The sequence below is a fragment of the Oncorhynchus gorbuscha genome, linkage group LG19 (assembly GCF_021184085.1).
Source record: "Oncorhynchus gorbuscha isolate QuinsamMale2020 ecotype Even-year linkage group LG19, OgorEven_v1.0, whole genome shotgun sequence".
NCBI classification, from domain to species: Eukaryota; Metazoa; Chordata; class Actinopteri; order Salmoniformes; family Salmonidae; genus Oncorhynchus; species Oncorhynchus gorbuscha.
Window position 1 is genome coordinate 5,640,824 of NC_060191.1, and position 19,540 is coordinate 5,660,363.

A 19,540-nucleotide genomic window follows, 5' to 3' on the forward strand; every position below is an offset into this window, starting at 1 on the left:
GTTACCAGTGAGTATAAACTCAGGTCCATGTTGAGTTACCAGTGAGTATAAACTCAGGTCCATGTTGAGTTACCAGTGTGTATAAACTCAGGTCCATCTTGAGTTCCCAGTGAGTATAAACTCAGGTCCATGTTGAGTTACCGGTGAGTATAAACTCAGGTCCATGTTGAGTTACCGGTGAGTATAAACTCAGGTCCATGTTGAGTTACCAGTGAGTATAAACTCAGGTCCATGTTGAGTTCCCAGTGAGTATAAACTCAGGTCCATCTTGAGTTCCCAGTGAGTATAAACCCAGGTCCATGTTGAGTTACCAGTGAGTATAAACTCAGGTCCATGTTGAGTTACCAGTGAGTATAAACTCAGGTCCATGTTGAGTTACCAGTGAGTATAAACTCAGGTCCATGTTGAGTTACCAGTGAGTATAAACTCAGGTCCATGTTGAGTTACCAGTGAGTATAAACTCAGGTCCATCTTGAGTTCCCAGTGAGTATAAACTCAGGTCCATGTTGAGTTACCAGTGAGTACAAACTCTGAGGTCCATGTTGAGTTACCAGTGTGTATAAACTCAGGTCCATGTTGAGTTACCAGTGAGTATAAACTCAGGTCCATGTTGAGTTACCAGTGAGTATAAACTCAGGTCCATCTTGAGTTCCCAGTGAGTATAAACTCAGGTCCATGTTGAGTTACCAGTGAGTACAAACTCTGAGGTCCATGTTGAGTTACCAGTGTGTATAAACTCAGGTCCATGTTGAGTTACCAGTGAGTATAAACTCAGGTCCATGTTGAGTTACCAGTGAGTATAAACTCAGGTCCATGTTGAGTTACCAGTGTGTATAAACTCAGGTCCATCTTGAGTTCCCAGTGAGTATAAACTCAGGTCCATGTTGAGTTACCGGTGAGTATAAACTCAGGTCCATGTTGAGTTACCGGTGAGTATAAACTCAGGTCCATGTTGAGTTACCAGTGAGTATAAACTCAGGTCCATGTTGAGTTCCCAGTGAGTATAAACTCAGGTCTTTCTTGAGTTCCCAGTGAGTATAAACCCAGGTCCATGTTGAGTTACCAGTGAGTATAAACTCAGGTCCATGTTGAGTTACCAGTGAGTATAAACTCAGGTCCATGTTGAGTTACCAGTGAGTATAAACTCAGGTCCATGTTGAGTTACCAGTGAGTATAAACTCAGGTCCATGTTGAGTTACCAGTGAGTATAAACTCAGGTCCATCTTGAGTTCCCAGTGAGTATAAACTCAGGTCCATGTTGAGTTACCACTGAGTACAAACTCTGAGGTCCATGTTGAGTTACCAGTGTGTATAAACTCAGGTCCATGTTGAGTTACCAGTGAGTATAAACTCAGGTCCATGTTGAGTTACCAGTGAGTATAAACTCAGGTCCATGTTGAGTTACCAGTGTGTATAAACAGGTCCATCTTGAGTTCCCAGTGAGTATAAACTCAGGTCCATGTTGAGTTACCAGTGAGTATAAACTCAGGTCCATGTTGAGTTACCAGTGAGTATAAACTCAGGTCCATGTTGAGTTACCAGTGAGTATAAACTCAGGTCCATGTTGAGTTACCAGTGAGTATAAACTCAGGTCCATGTTGAGTTACCAGTGAGTATAAACTCAGGTCCATGTTGAGTTACCAGTGAGTATAAACTCAGGTCCATGTTGAGTTACCAGTGAGTATAAACTCAGGTCCATGTTGAGTTACCAGTGAGTATAAACTCAGGTCCATGTTGTTGTCTCATATTGTTCCTCTTACTTTGGGAAGATAGATTGCTTGTTTATGGTTCCACATAATACAGTTCATGCTCTACAACATCCGCAGAGTACGACCCTGCCTCACACAGGAAGCGGCGCAGGTCCTAATCCAGGCACTTGTCATCTCCCGTCTGGATTACTGCAACTCGCTGTTGGCTGGGCTCCCTGCCTGTGCCATTAAACCCCTTCAACTCATCCAGAACGCCGCAGCCCGTCTGGTGTTCAACCTTCCCAAGTTCTCTCACGTCACCCCGCTCCTCCGTTCTCTCCACTGGCTTCCAGTTGAAGCTCGCATCCTCTACAAGACCATGGTACTTGCCTACGGAGCTGTGAGGGGAACGGCACCTCAGTACCTCCAGGCTCTGATCAGGCCCTACACCCAAACAAGGGCACTGCGTTCATCCACCTCTGGCCTGCTCGCCTCCCTACCACTGAGGAAGTACAGCTCCCGCTCAGCCCAGTCAAAACTGTTCGCTGCGCTGGCCCCCCAATGGTGGAACAAACTCCCTCACGACGCCAGGACAGCGGAGTCAATCACCACCTTCCGGAGACACCTGAAACCCCACCTCTTTAAGGAATACCTAGGATAGGATAAGTAATCCCTCTCACCCCCCTTTAAGATTTAGATGCACTATTGTAAAGTGACTGTTCCACTGGATGTCATAAGGTGAATGCACCAATTTGTAAGTCGCTCTGGATAAGAGCGTCTGCTAACTGACTTAAATGTAGCTTAAAAAACATAAAGGACAGATTTATGAAACGTTAGTTAATGGTATAGTAAATGTTATAGTAAGTGTCATAGTGAATGTTATAGTGAATGGTATAGTGAATGTTATAATGAATGTTATAGTGAATGGTGTAGTGAATGTCATAGGGAATGTTATAGTGAATGGTGTAGTGAATGTTATAATGAATGTTATAGTGAATGGTATAGTAAATGTTATAGTAAGTGTCATAGTGAATGTTATAGTGAATGGTATAGTGAATGGTATAGTAAATGTTATAGTAAGTGTCATAGTGAATGTTATAGTGAATGGTATAGTGAATGGTATAGTAAATGTTATAGTAAGTGTCATAGTGAATGTTATAGTGAATGTTATAGTGAATGGTATAGTAAATGTTATAGTAAGTGTCATAGTGAATGTTATAGTGAATGGTATAGTGAATGTTATAATGAATGTTATAGTGAATGGTGTAGTGAATGTCATAGGGAATGTTATAGTGAATGGTGTAGTGAATGTTATAATGAATGTTATAGTGAATGGTGTAGTGAATGGTGTAGGGAATGTTATAGTGAATGGTGTAGTGAATGTTATAATGAATGTTATAGTGAATGGTGTAGTGAATGGTGTAGTGAATGTTATAATGAATGTTATAGTGAATGGTATAGTAAATGTTATAGTAAGTGTTATAGTAAATGGTATAGTGAATGTCATAGGGAATGTTATAGTGAATGGTATAGTAAATGTTATAGTAAGTGTTATAGTAAATGGTATAGTGAATGGTGTAGTGAATGTTATAATGAATGGTATAGTGAATGGTATAGTTGTGAATGTTATAGTAAGTGTTATAGTAAATGTTATAGTGAATGGTGTAGTGAATGTTATAATGAATGGTATAGTGAATGGTGTAGTGAATGTTATAATGAATGGTATAGTGAATGGTATAGTTGAAAATGTTATAGTAAGTGTTATAGTAAATGTTATAGTGAATGGTGTAGTGAATGTTATAATTAATGGTATAGTGAATGTTATAGTGAATGTCATAGGGAATGTTATAATGAATGGTATAGTGAATGGTATAGTGAATGGTGTAGTGAATGTTATAATGAATGGTATAGTGAATGGTATAGTGAATGTCATAGGGAATGTTATAGTGAATGGTATAGTAAATGTTATAGTAAGTGTTATAGTGAATGTTATAGTGAATGTTATAGGGAATGTTATAGTGAATGGTGTAGTGAATGTTATAATGAATGTTATAGTGAATGGTGTAGTGAATGGTGTAGTGAATGTTATAATGAATGTTATAATGAATGTTATAGTAAATGTTATAGTAAGTGTTATAGTAAATGTTATAGTGAATGTTATAGGGAATGTTATAGTGAATGGTGTAGTGAATGTTATAATGAACGTTATAGTGAATGGTGTAGTGAATGTTATAATTAATGGTATAGGGAATGGTATAGTGAATGGTATAGTGAATGTCATCGTGAATTGTATAGTGAATGGTATAGTGAATGGTATAGTGAATGGTATAGTGAATGTCATAGTGAATTGTATAGTGAATGGTATAGTTAATGGTATAGTGAATGGTGTAGTGAATGTTATAATGAATGGTATAGTGAATGGTATAGTGAATGGTATAGTGAATGGTATAGTGAATGGTATAGTGAATGTCAAAGTGAATGGTATAGTGAATGGTATAGTGAATGGTATAGTGAATGGTATAGTGAATGGTATAGTGAATGTTATAATGAATGATATAGTGAATGGTATAGTGAATGGTATAGTGAATGGTATAGTGAATGGTATAGTGAATGGTATAGTGAATGTTATAATGAATGATATAGTGAATGGTATAGTGAATGGTATAGTGAATGGTATAGTGAATGGTATAGTTAATGGTATAGTGAATGGTATAGTGAATGGTATAGTGAATGTCATAGGGAATGTTATAGTGAATGGTATAGTGAATGGTATAGTGAATGATATAGTGAATTATATAGTGAATGTCATAGTGAATGTTACAGTGAATGGTGTAGTGAATGGTATAGTGAATGGTATAGTGAATGTTATAATGAATGATATTGTGAATGATATAGTGAATGTCATAGGGAATGTTATAGTGAATGGTATAGTGAATGTTATAATGAATGATATAGTGAATTATATAGTGAATGTCATAGTGAATGTTACAGTGAATGGTGTAGTGAATGTCATAGTGAATGGTATAGTGAATGGTATAGTGAATGTCATAGTGAATGTTATAGTGAATGGTGTAGTGAATGTTATAATGAATGGTATAGTGAATGTTATAATGAATGGTATAGTGAATGTCATAGTGAATGGTATAGTGAATGTCATAGTGAATGTTATAGTGAATGGTGTAGTGAATGTTATAATGAATGGTATAGTGAATGTCATAGTGAATGGTATAGTGAATGTCATAGTGAATGGTATAGTGAATGTCATAGTGAATGTTATAGTGAATGGTGTAGTGAATGTTATAATGAATGGTATAGTGAATGTCATAGTGAATGGTATAGTGAATGTCATAGTGAATGGTATAGTGAATGTCATAGTGAATCTTATAGTGAATGGTGTAGTGAATGTTATAATGAATGTTATAGTGAATGTCATAGTGAATGGTATAGTGAATGTCATAGTGAATGTTATAGTGAATGGTGTAGTGAATGTTATAATGAATGGTATAGTGAATGTCATAGTGAATGGTATAGTGAATGTCATAGTGAATGGTATAGTGAATGTCATAGTGAATGTTATAGTGAATGGTGTAGTGAATGTTATAATGAATGGTATAGTGAATGTCATAGTGAATGGTATAGTGAATGTCATAGTGAATGTTATAGTGAATGGTATAGTGAATGGTATAGTGAATGTCATAGTGAATGTTATAGTGAATGGTGTAGTGAATGTTATAATGAATGGTATAGTGAATGGTATAGTTGTGAATGTTATAGTAAGTGTTATAGTAAATGTTATAGTGAATGGTGTAGTGAATGTTATAATGAATGGTATAGTGAATGGTGTAGTGAATGTTATAATGAATGGTATAGTGAATGGTATAATGAATGGTATAGTGAATGGTATAGTGAATGGTGTAGTGAATGTTATAATGAATGGTATAGTGAATGGTATAGTGAATGTCATAGGGAATGTTATAGTGAATGGTGTAGTGAATGTTATAATTAATGGTATAGTGAATGTTATAGTGAATGTCATAGGGAATGTTATAATGAATGGTATAGTGAATGGTATAGTGAATGGTGTAGTGAATGTTATAATGAATGGTATAGTGAATGGTATAGTGAATGTCATAGGGAATGTTATAGTGAATGGTATAGTAAATGTTATAGTAAGTGTTATAGTGAATGTTATAGTGAATGTTATAGGGAATGTTATAGTGAATGGTGTAGTGAATGTTATAATGAATGTTATAGTGAATGGTGTAGTGAATGGTGTAGTGAATGTTATAATGAATGTTATAATGAATGTTATAGTAAATGTTATAGTACGTGTTATAGTAAATGTTATAGTGAATGGTGTAGTGAATGTTATAATGAACGTTATAGTGAATGGTGTAGTGAATGTTATAATTAATGGTATAGGGAATGGTATAGTGAATGGTATAGTGAATGTCATCGTGAATTGTATAGTGAATGGTATAGTGAATGGTATAGTGAATGGTATAGTGAATGTCATAGTGAATTGTATAGTGAATGGTATAGTTAATGGTATAGTGAATGGTGTATTGAATGTTATAATGAATGGTATAGTGAATGGTATAGTGAATGGTATAGTGAATGGTATAGTGAATGGTATAGTGAATGGTATAGTGAATGTCAAAGTGAATGGTATAGTGAATGGTATAGTTAATGGTATAGTGAATGGTATAGTGAATGGTATAGTGAATGTCATAGGGAATGTTATAGTGAATGGTATAGTGAATGGTATAGTGAATGATATAGTGAATTATATAGTGAATGTCATAGTGAATGTTACAGTGAATGGTGTAGTGAATGGTATAGTGAATGGTATAGTGAATGTTATAATGAATGATATTGTGAATGATATAGTGAATGTCATAGGGAATGTTATAGTGAATGGTATAGTGAATGTTATAATGAATGATATAGTGAATTATATAGTGAATGTCATAGTGAATGTTACAGTGAATGGTGTAGTGAATGTCATAGTGAATGTTATAGTGAATGGTATAGTGAATGGTATAGTGAATGTTATAGTGAATGGTGTAGTGAATGTTATAGTGAATGGTATAGTGAATGTCATAGTGAATGTTATAGTGAATGGTGTAGTGAATGTTATAGTGAATGGTATAGTGAATGGTACAGTGAATGTTTTAGTGAATGGTATAGTGAATGTTATTGCGAATGGTATAGTGAATATTATAGTGAATGGTATAGTTAATGTTATAATAAATGTTATAGTGAATGTTATAGAAAATGTTATACTAAATGTTATAGTGAATAGTGTAGTAAATGTTAGTGAATGTTATAGTAGATGGTATAGTGAATGGTATAGTGAATGTTTTCAGAAATGTTAGTAAATGTTATAGTAAATATTAGTAAATGTTATCGTGAATGTTATATTAATGTTAGTAAATGTTATACTGAATGTTATATTGAATGTTATACAGAGATGGCCGCCTCGCTTCGCGTTCTTAGGAAACTGTGTATTTAGTTTTTTTATGTATTATTTCTTACATTGTTACCCCAGGAAATCTTCAATCCTATTGAATACAGCCAGTAGGAACTATTGGATTTTAGAGCAATGTCAACTTACCAACATTATGACCAGGAATACGACTTTCCCGAAGCGAATGCTCTGTTTGGTCCACCATCTAGGACAATGGATCGGATCCCAGCCGGTGACCCAAATCAACGGCGCCGTAGGAGGGGCAGAAGAAGCGCTCTTCTGGTCAGGCTCCGTAGAGTCTCTTGACAACAAGGTAGATGAAATCCGAGCAAGGGTTGCCTTCTAGAGAAACATTAGAGATGGTGACGTTCTTTGTTTCCCGGAAACATGGCTCACTCGAGACACGCTATCGGAGTCGGTACAGCCACCGGGTTTCTTCACGCATCGGTCCGACAGAAACAAACATCTCTCTGGTAAGAAGAAGGGCGGGGGGTATGCCTTATGATTAACGAGACATGGTGTGATCATAACTTAACCTGACCTAGAATACCTTACAATCAAATGTCTACCGCATTATCTACCAAGAGAATTCCCTTTGATTATAATCGCAGCCACATACATCCCCCCCAAGCAGACACATCGATGGCCCTGAATGAACTTCATTGGACTCTATGTAAACTGGAAACCACATATCCTGAGGTTGCATTGATTGTAGCTGGGGATTTCAACAAGGATAATCTGAAAACAAGACTCCCTAAATTGAATCAGCATATCGATTGCACTACCCGGGCGGAAAAAATCCTGGACCATTGTTACTCTAACTTCCGTGACGCATACAAAGCACCGCCCGGCCCTCCTTTTGGAAAATCTGACCACGACTCCATTTTGTTCCTCCGAGCCTATAGACAGAAACTAAAACAGAAAACACCAAAAATAATTTTGATCCAAATGTGCAAATTGTCCAAACAGATCCTCAAGGTAGATGGATTATTATAAATATGTTATTGGACAATAAACAGATATGGCTTATTAACCTATACGGTCCGAATAATGATGATCCAGGCTTCTTTGAAAATATACATAAGAATTGATCAACTCTACATGCAACACTAGACTCTATTATTATGGTGGGAGATTTTAATATGGTCTTAAATACCTCTATGGACCGGAAAGGAAATCACACTTCAAACTATCACCCTCAGGCACTTAAGGAAATCATGAATGTCATGGATATATTGGAATTAGTGGATATATGGAGACTTAAATACCCTGACCTAGTGAGATATACATGGCGGAGGCTTAATCAAGCTAGTCGCCTTGACTACTTTCTTATACCATTCTCTCTGGCACCAAAAGTTTAAAAAGGGTTGATAGGGGACAGAATGCGGTCGGATCATCACATAATTGGCATATATATTACTCTTACAGAATATCCACGTGGGCGAGGATATTGGAAATTTAATCAAAGTCTACTAGATGATAAATTGATTAGAACTAGGACAGAAGATTGTATAACTGACTTTTTCAGACATAACATAGGTACAGCAGATCCTCTTGCTGTATGGGACACTTTTAAGTGTGCCTTTAGAGGCAATGCAATACAGTACTCATCTATAAAACAAAAGCAATTTAAATCAAGAGTCCATATTAACAAAGGAAATTGAAAGACTAACAGTTGAGTTAGATAGCAATAAAAACAGTAGTATAGAGGCAAAGAAATAAATTAGAGGAAAAACAAAAAGAAATGGAGGAACTTATTCAAGAAAGATCTAGTGTAATATATTATAATAATAAAGCAAACTGGATGGAATATGGGGAAAAATGCACCACATTATTTTTCAATCTTCAATATAGAAATGCTACCATTTTTTTTATTAAAACTTGTTACAAATGATGGGGTCATGCATGATTCACCAAATGATGTTTTGAAAGAGGAAGTAAAGTACTTTAAGATTATGTTTTAATTTCAGGCTCCTCCATCTCCACTAACTTAAACTAATAGTATGGATTTTTTTCCTAATAATAATGTAAAATTAATATCTGTACAGAAAGACTCATGTGAAGGCCAAATTACTGAGGAGGAACTGATTGGGGCATTTGGGGCCTTTAAGGATGGGAAAACTCCAGGGCTGGATGTCATACCAGTGGAAGTATACAATACTTTTTTTGGTATACTCAAAGGACCATTATTGGCTTGTTTTAACCATTCCTATATAAATGGTAGATTATCAGACACGCAACAAGAAGGTCTGATATCATTATTACTGAAACAGGACCCAAGTGGTATATATAAAGATCCAGTCCATTAAAAAATTGGAGACCTCTTACACTTCAGTGTTGTGATGGAAAAATCCTAGCAAAATGGTTGGCACATAGAATAAAAAAAGTATTGTCAGATATTATTTATCCTAATCAGACAGTTTTTTTTTACATGGACGATACATTGGAGATAATATAAGACAAGTACTGGAAACAATAGAACACTAAGAAATATCAGGGACACCAAGCCTTGTTTTCATAGCTGATTTTGAAAAGGCTTTTGATAAAGTACGACTGGAGTTTATATATAAATGCCTAGAATATTTCAATTTTGGGGAATCTCTTATAAAATGGGTTAAGGTTATGTATAGTAACCCTAGATGTAAAATAATAAATAATGGCTACATCTCAGAAAGTTTTAAACTATCTAGAGGAGTAAAACAAGGTTGTCCACTATCGGCATATCTATTTATTATTGCCATCAAAATGTTAGCTGCTGAGATTAGATCAAACAATAATATTAAGGGATTAGAAATCCGTGGCTTAAAAACTAAGGTGTCATTGTACGCTGATGATTCATGTTTTCTTTTAAAACCACAATTGGAGTCTCTCCACGGCCTCTTAGAGGATCTAGATACTTTTGCTATCCTCTCTGGATTAAAACCAAATTATGATAAATGTACCATATTACGTATTGGATCACTAAAAAATTCCCATTTTACATTACCATGTAGTTTACCAATTAAATGGTCTGACGGAGATGTGGACATACTCGGTATACAAATCCCAAAAGAAAGAAATGATTTCACTCCAATACATTTTTATAGAAAGTTAGCAAAAAAGATACGATCTTGCTACCATGGAAAGGAAAATACCTGTCTATTTGTGGAAAAATCACCCTGATTAACTCCTTAATTATATCACAGTTTACCTATTTGCTTATGGTTTTGCCTACACCTAGTAACCTGCTTTTTAAATTATATGAACAAAAAATATTCAATTTTATTTGGAATGGCAAGCCAGATAAAATTAAAAGGGCCCATTTATATAACGAATATGAATTTGGTGGGCAGAAATTATTCAATATTAAAGCATTAGACCTTTCCATAAAGGCACCAGTCATACAAAAGTTATACTGAAATCCAAACTGGTTCTCTTGTCAATTGGTACGAATGTCTCATCCTATATTCAGGAAGGGTCTTTTCCCTTTATTCAGATTACACCTGCTCACTTTCAGTTGTTTGAAAAGGAAATAATCTCCAAAATATCTTAATTTTTTTAACAAGCCTTAGAAAGTTGGTTGCAATTTCAGTTTAATCCACCTGAAAGGACGGAAAAATAGTACAACAAATATTGTGGTTAAATTCAAATATACTAATTGATTAAAAAAAAAATGCATTTCTCAAAAAAATTAAAGGTATAATTTTAGTGAATGATGTCATAAATAGGACTGGTGGAGTTGTCACACATGCAGCTAACACAGACATATGGAAATGTCTGCTCTACCCAAAATTACAACCAATTAATTGCAGCATTACCACAAAAATGGAAGAGGCAAGTAGAAGGGGAAAAAACTAAGGAACTTGTATGTCAGCCCTGTATTAAAGAACATAAATGGTTAAAGAAAAGTGTGATAAATAAAAACATATACTAATTTAATTTAAGGACCAAAAAAACTGACAGCTGTGCCATATAAATTGCAAAAGAGTTGGGAAGAGATTTTCGATGTACCCATTCCATGGCACATGCTTCATGAATTGATACACAAAACAACTCCGGATTCAAAACTTCACATTTGTCAATATAAATTACTATACAAAATTCTTGCAACTAATAGAATGTTATATATATGGGGGATACAATCTTCCCAGCTCTGCAGATTCTGCTGTGAGGAGGCAGATTCATTAGATCATTTATTTTGGTATTGTGCATACTGTATGTAGCTCGTTTTTGGGCCAGGAATGGCTGAAGAATTGCAACATTTGCCTAGAACTAGCAATACAGGGTGATTTGAAAAGCCATAGTCAATCTATCAATAATATAATAATTATTTTAGCAAAAATGTTTATTTTTAATTTACAATCTGTAGAATCTATGAGAATAGGAAGGTTCAATTATTTTGTGAAGCATCACAGCACAGTTGAGAAATATATGGCAAATAGAAATCTGAAATGGATGATGTTGAGGGATAGATGGGAGGGGTTGAATGGAGCTGAAGGGTGGGACTAATAACAAGATAAACAATGTAAAGCATGTGGGATCTATAAAATGTCTATAGGTTCGGAACTTCTGTGAAATAGCATAGTTACAAATGGAAATCTAACTGGATGGACATCAGAAATAGAGGAAGGACTAAGAACAAACAAGAGAGAACTATTGTAAAGAAGACTGTGTCTGTAAAATGTGTATAAGTGTATAAGTATAAATTGAAGGTAAAAGCAGAAGTGTTTATTAGTTTACTCCAATTGGGGGATCGGCGGTAGGGTTTGTGGGGAATAATAATAAAGGTATATTCTTTAAAAAAGCATGTATGTCTATATAGGTATGTGTATGTATATATGTGTATACACGTATGTATGTATGTATGCGTGTATGGATATATATATTTACCCAAAAAATATGGGGGATTGGAGATGATGCAGACAATTACATTGGAAGCAACATTATTTCCCGCAATATTAAGCTGATCCTCCCGCCAAAAAAATAAAAATAAATAAAAAACAAAAAATTGAAAAGAAAACTGGAAACGCCCGTGCTCAGGTCTGTTCAACGCTGGTCCGACCAATCTGATTCCATGCTTGGAATATGTTCCGCATAGCGTCAGACAATAACATTGATGAACATGCTGAATCGGTGAGCGAGTTTATTAGCAAGTGCATCGGTGATGTTGTACCCACGGCAACTATTAAAACCTTCCCCAACCAGAAACAGTGGATTGATGGCAGCATTCGTGCAAAGCTGAAAGCGCGAACCATTGCTTTTAATCAGGGCAAGGCGACTGGAAACATGACAGAATACAAACAGTGTAGCTATTCCCTCTGCAAGGCAATCAAACAAGTTAAGCGTCAGTATAGAGACAAAGTAGAGTCGTAATTCAACTACTCAGACACGAGAGGTATGTGGCAGGGTCTACAGTCAACCACGGACTACAAAAACAAAACCAGCCCCGTCGCGGACCACGATGTCCTGCTCCCAGACAATCTAAACAACTTCTTTGCTCGGTCCGCTACCAAAACCTGCGGGCTCTCCTTCACCGCAGCCAACGTGAGTAAAGCATTTAAGCGTGTTAACCTTCGCACGGCTGCCGTTCCAGACGGCATCCCCAGCTGCGTCCTCAGATCATGCGCAGACCAGCTGGTTGGTGTTTAAGGACATATTCAATCAATCCTTATCCCAGTCTGCTGTTCCCACATGCTTCAAGAGGGCCACCATTGTTCCAGTTCCCTAGAAAGCTAAGGTAACTGAGCTAAATGACTATCACCCCGTATCACTCACCTCCATCATCATGAAGTGCTTTGAGAGACAAGTCAAGGATTATATCACCTCCACCCTACCTGACACCCTAGACCCACTCCAATTTACTTACTGCCCCAATAGGTCCACAGACGACACAATCACAATCACCCTGCACACTGCCCTAACCCAGCTGGACAAGCGGAATACCTATGTAAGAATGCTGTTCATTGACTACAGCTCAGCATTTAACACCATAGTACCCTCCAAACTCATCATCAAGCTCGAGACCCTGGGTCTCACCCCCGCCTTGTGCAACTGGGTCCTGGACTGCCTGACGGTCCACCCCCAGGTGGTGAGGGTAGGCAACCACATCTCCAACCCGCTGATCCTCAACACTGGGGCCCCACAAGGGTGCATTCTCAGCCCTCTCCTGTACTCCCTGTTCACCCATGACTGCGTGGCCATGCACGCCTCCAACTCCATCTTCAAGTTTGCAGACGACACTACAGTGGTAGGCTTGATTACCAACAACGACGAGACGGCCTACAGGGAGGAAGTGAGGGCCCTCGGAGTGTGGTGTCAGGAAAATAACCTCACACTCAACGTCAACAAAAAAGGAGATGATCGTGGACTTCAGGAAACAGCAGAGGGAGCACCCCCTCCTATCCACATTGATGGGACAGTAGTGGAGAAGGTGGAAAGTTTTAAGTTCCTCGGCGTACAGATCACCGACAAACTTAAATGGTCCACCCACACAGACAGCGTAGTGAAGAAGGCGCAACAGTGCCTCTTCAACCTCAGGTGGCTGAAGAAATTCGGCTTGTCACCAAAAACACTCACAAACTTTTACAGATGCTCAATCGAGAGCATCCTGTCGGGCTGTATCACAGCAACTGCTTCGCCCACAACCGTAAGGCTCTCCAGAGGGTAGTGAGGTCTGCACAACGCATCACCAGGGGCAAACTACCTGCTCTCCAGGACACCTACACCACCCGATGTCACAGGAAGGCCAAAAAGATCATCAAGGACAGCAACCACCCGAGCCACTGCCTGTTCACCCCGCTATCGTCCAGAAGGCGAGGTCAGTACAGGTGCATCAAAGCTGGGACCGAGAGACTGAAAAACAGCTTCTATCTCAAGGCCAGCAGACTGTTAAACGGCCATCACTAACATTGAGTGGCTGCTGCCAAAATACTGACTCAATCTCTAGCCACTTTAATAATAAAACATTGGATGTAATAAATGTATCACTAGTCACTTTAAACTATGCCACTTTATATAATGTTTACATACCCAACACTACTCATCTCATATGTATATACTGTACTCTATACCATCTACTGCATCTTTCCTATGCCGTTCGGCCATTACACTTGTGTGTATAAGGTTGTTGTTGTGATATTGTTAGATTCTTGTTAGATATTACTGCATGGTTGGAACTAGAAGCACAAGCATTTCATTACACTCACATTAACATCTGCTAACCATGTGTATGTGACAAATAAAATTTGATTTGATAAATGTAATAGTTAATATTATAGTGAATGTTATAGTAAATATTATAGTAAATGGTATAGTTAATGGTATAGTGAATGGTACTGAATGTTATAGTACTTGTAAGTAAATGTTAGCAAATGTTACAGTGAATGTCATGGTAAATGTCATAGTAAATGTTATAGTAAATGTTATAGTGAATGTTATAGTAAATGTTATAGTAGATGTCATAGGAAATGGTATAGTAAATGGTACAGTGGATAGAATAGTGAATGTTATAGTAGATGACATTGTGAATGTTATAGTGAATGGTATAGTAAATGTTATAGTGAATGTTATAATTATCTTATATTTTAATCTTATAGTAAATGTTAGTAAATGTTATAGCTGATGTCATAGTACATGTTGAAGTGAATGGTATAGTGAATGTTATAGTAAATGTCATAGTGAATGTTATAGTAAATGTTATAGTAAATGTTATAGTAGATGTCATAGTAGATGTCATAGTAGATGTCATAGTAAATGGTACAGTGGATGGAAGAGTGAATGTTATAGTAGATGTCATAGTGAATGTTATAGTAAATGTTATAGTAAATGTTATAGTAGATGTCATAGGGAATGTTATAGTAAATGTTATAGTAAATGTTATAGTACATGTTGTAGTGAATGTTATAGTGAATGTTAGTAAATGTTGTAGTGAATGTTATAGTACATGTTATAGTGAATGTTAGAGTAGATGTTATAGTAAATGTTATAGTGAATGTTGTAGTACATGGTATAGTGAATGTTTTAGTGAATGTTAGTAAATGTCATGGTAAATGTTATAGTAAATGGTATAGTGAATGGTATAATACATGTTAGTGAATATTATAGTTAATGTTATAGTAAATGTTATAGTAAATGTTACAGTAAATGGTATAGTGAATGGTATAATGCATGTTAGTTAATGTTATAGTAAATGGTATGGTGAATGTTATATTACATGTTATAGTAAATGTTATAGTGAATGTTATAGTACATGGTATAGTGAATGTTTTAGTGAATGTTAGTAAATGTCATGGTAAATGTTATAGTAAATGGTATAGTGAATGGTATAATACATGTTAGTGAATATTATAGTAAATGTTATAGTAAATGTTACAGTAAATGGTATAATACATGTTAGTGAATATTATTGTGAATGTTATAGTTAATGTTATAGTAAATGTTACAGTAAATGTTATAGTAAATTTTATAGTAAATGTTACAGTAAATGGTATAGTGAATGGTATAATACATGTTAATTAATGTTATAGTAAATGTTACAGTAAATGGTATAATACATGTTAGTTAATGTTATTGTGAATGTTATAGTTAATGTTATAGTTAATGTTATAGTAAATGTTACAGTAAATGGTATAATACATGTTAGTGAATATTATTGTGAATGTTATAGTTAATGTTATAGTAAATGTTACAGTAAATGGTATAATACATGTTAGTGAATATTATTGTGAATGTTATAGTTAATGTTATAGTAAATGTTATAGTTCGTGTTATAGTAAATGGTATAATACATGTTAGTGAATATTATTGTGAATGTTATAGTTAATGTTATAGTAAATGTTACAGTAAATGGTATAGTGAATGGTATAATACATGTTAGTGAATATTATTGTGAATGTTATAGTTAATGTTATAGTTAATGTTACATTAAATGGTATAGTGAATGGTATAATACATGTTAGTGAATATTATTGTGAATGTTATAGTTAATGTTATAGTAAATGTTATAGTTAATGTTATAGTAAATGGTATAATACATGTTAGTGAATATTATTGTGAATGTTATAGTTAATGTTATAGTAAATGTTACAGTAAATGGTATAATACATGTTAGTGAATATTATTGTGAATGTTATAGTTAATGTTATAGTTAATGTTATAGTAAATGTTACAGTAAATGGTATAGTGAATGGTATAATACATGTTAGTGAATATTATTGTGAATGTTATAGTTAATGTTATAGTTAATGTTACATTAAATGGTATAGTGAATGGTATAATACATGTTAGTGAATATTATAGTGAATGTTATAGTTAATGTTATAGTAAATGTCCTTGTCAATGGTATAGTGAATGTTGTAGTGAATGTTAGTGAATGTTATGGTAAAAGTTGTAGTGAATGCTATAGTGAATGTCGGTGAATGTTATAGTAGATGTCATAGTGAATGTTATCGTGAATGGTATAGTAAATGTAAGTGAATGGTATAGTAAATGTAAGTGAATGTTATAGTAAATGTAAGTGAATGGTATGGTACATCTTATAGTGAATGTTACAGTGAATGTCATAGTAAATGTTAGTAAGTGTTATAATAGATGTCATAGTAAATGTTATAGTATATTCTATAGTGAATGGTATAGTGAATGTTGTAGTGAATGTTATATTGAATGTTATAGTAAATTCTAGTAAATGTTACAGTGAATGGTATAGTGAATGTTATAGAAAATGTCAGTGAATGTTATAGCTAATGTTAGTAAATGTTATAGTAGATGTTATAGGAAATGTTAGTAAATGTCATAGTGAATGGTATAGTGCATGTTATATTAAATGTCAGTGAATGTTATAGTGAATGTTATAGTGAATGTTGTAGTGAATGTTAGTAATGTTATTGTGAATGGTATAGTGAATGTCATAGTGAATGGTACAGTGAATGTTAGTAATGTGATAGTGAATGTTAGTAATGTTATAGTAAATGTTATATTGAATGTTATAGTAAATGTTATATTGAATGTTATAGTAAATTCTATTAAATGTTACAGTGAATGGTACAGTGAATGTTATAGAAAATGTCATAGTGAATGGTATAGTTAATGGTATAGTTAATGGTATAGTGAATGTTATAGTAATTGTTATAGCTAATGTTAGTAAATGTCATAGTGAATGGTATAGTGAATGTTACTGTGAATGTTGTAGTGAATGTTAGTAATGTCATAATGAATGTTATAATTAATGTATAGTGAATGTTATGGTAAATGTTATAATGAATGGTATAGTGAATGGTACATTGAATGTTATAGTGAATGTTATAGTGAATGTTGTAGTGAATGTTAGTAATGTTATAGTGAATGGTATAGTGAATGTCATAGTGAATGGTACAGTGAATGTTAGTCATGTTATAGTAAATTTTATAGTAAATGTTATAGTAAATGTTGTAGTAAATATTATGGTAAATATTATAGTGAATGTTATGAGGGAATAAAACAGAGAAGCCAGAACAAACAGGGAAGTAACGTTTTTGGTTTTAGCTTTGGTTTGATCATCATTTATTTATTTGTATAAATAACAGGAGACAATGTTGCAAGCATAAGACCTTATTCAGGGGATCTGTCAGTCTGGCTCTGAAGGAGAGCTGTGATCACCTGATTGTTAGTGGTGAAGTCATACAATGACAAATCATTATCTTCCTGTAGCCCAGTGACTGAGTCAGTGTGTGATGGGACAGAGTGACAGGAAGCAATTTCAATTCAAACAGACTGTGAGAATGTAACAACGTGACTGAAAGGAAGGCCAGATCACTCCCTGTCTGCTGCTAGCTGGAAGGCTAATGTTCAAATGACATGTATCATGTGGAGATAAAACACACACAAACCACACTCTTATCTTGCTCGCTGACACCATTTTGCTCTCTAACAATGTTGCTAATTATAATAGTTAATTAATTCTGTGGCGGTGTCTTCATCAGGAGACCAACAACCTACATTTTCATTAATTAGACCTTCAACCCTTCGATCCATCTCTCCATCTCTCCGTCCCTCTCCATCAGCCCAATTTTCTCTCTCTCATCACCTCATCCCCCGTTTACAGTATATCTCCATCTTGACCGCTCTCTCTCTTTTTTCTCTCACATGCCGTCCATCATTCTCCCTCTCTCTGTTCAATGTCAGTGTTAACATGGTGTATTTTACTACTGTCTCGTCTGAAGTCGTAAACCTTCTGTGTGTGTGTGTGTCTGCTTGTATTCCATTAAAACCCTTTCTCACCATGTGAGAACACCATACGCCCCTCTCTGAGAAACTGCATTACCCATGAGCCTCAGTGTGACCTGGGTTGAGGTACAGAGGAACTACAGTATTGAGGCGATGGTTCACTCCCTCAACCACTTGCCACCAGAGATGACTAATGATAACCAACACTGGTTGTACATAGACCCATGTTCCCTATCTCAATTCCCCTGGAATAACAGTATAATTCCCCATATCCATTCCACTGAATTACAGTACTATTCCCTATCTTCATTCCACTGAATAACAGTACTATTCCCCATCTCCATTCCACTGAATAACAGTACTATTCCCCATCTCCATTCCACTGAATAACAGTACAATTCCCCATCTCCAATCCACTGAATAACAGTACAATTCCCCATATCCATTCCACTGAATAACAGTACTATTCCCTATCTCCATTCCACTGAATAACAGTACTATTCCCCATCTCCATTCCACTGAATAACAGTACTATTCCCCATCTCCATTCCACTGAATAACAGTACTGTTCCCTATCTCCAATCCACTAAATAACAGTACCATTCCCCATCTCCATTCCACTGAATAACAGTACTATTCCCTATCTCCATTTCACTGAATAACAGGTACTCTTCCCCATCTCCATTCCACTGAATAACAGTACAATTCCCCATCTCCAATCCACTGAATAACAGTACAATTCCCCATATCCATTCCACTGAATAACAGTACTATTCCCTATCTCCATTCCACTGAATAACAGTACTATTCCCCATCTCCATTCCACTGAATAACAGTACTATTCCCCATCTCCATTCCACTGAATAACAGTACTGTTCCCTATCTCCAATCCACTAAATAACAGTACCATTCCCCATCTCCATTCCACTGAATAACAGTACTATTCCCTATCTCCATTTCACTGAATAACAGGTACTCTTCCCCATCTCCATTCCACTGAAAAACCATACTATTCCCTATCTCCATTCCACTGAATAACAGTACTATTCCCCATCTCCATTCCACTGAATAACAGTACTATTCCATATCTCCAATCCACTGAATAACAGTACTATTGCCCATCTCCATTCCACTGAATAACAGTTCTATTCTCCATCTCCATTCCACTGGAATAACAGTACAATTCCCCATCTCCAATCCACTG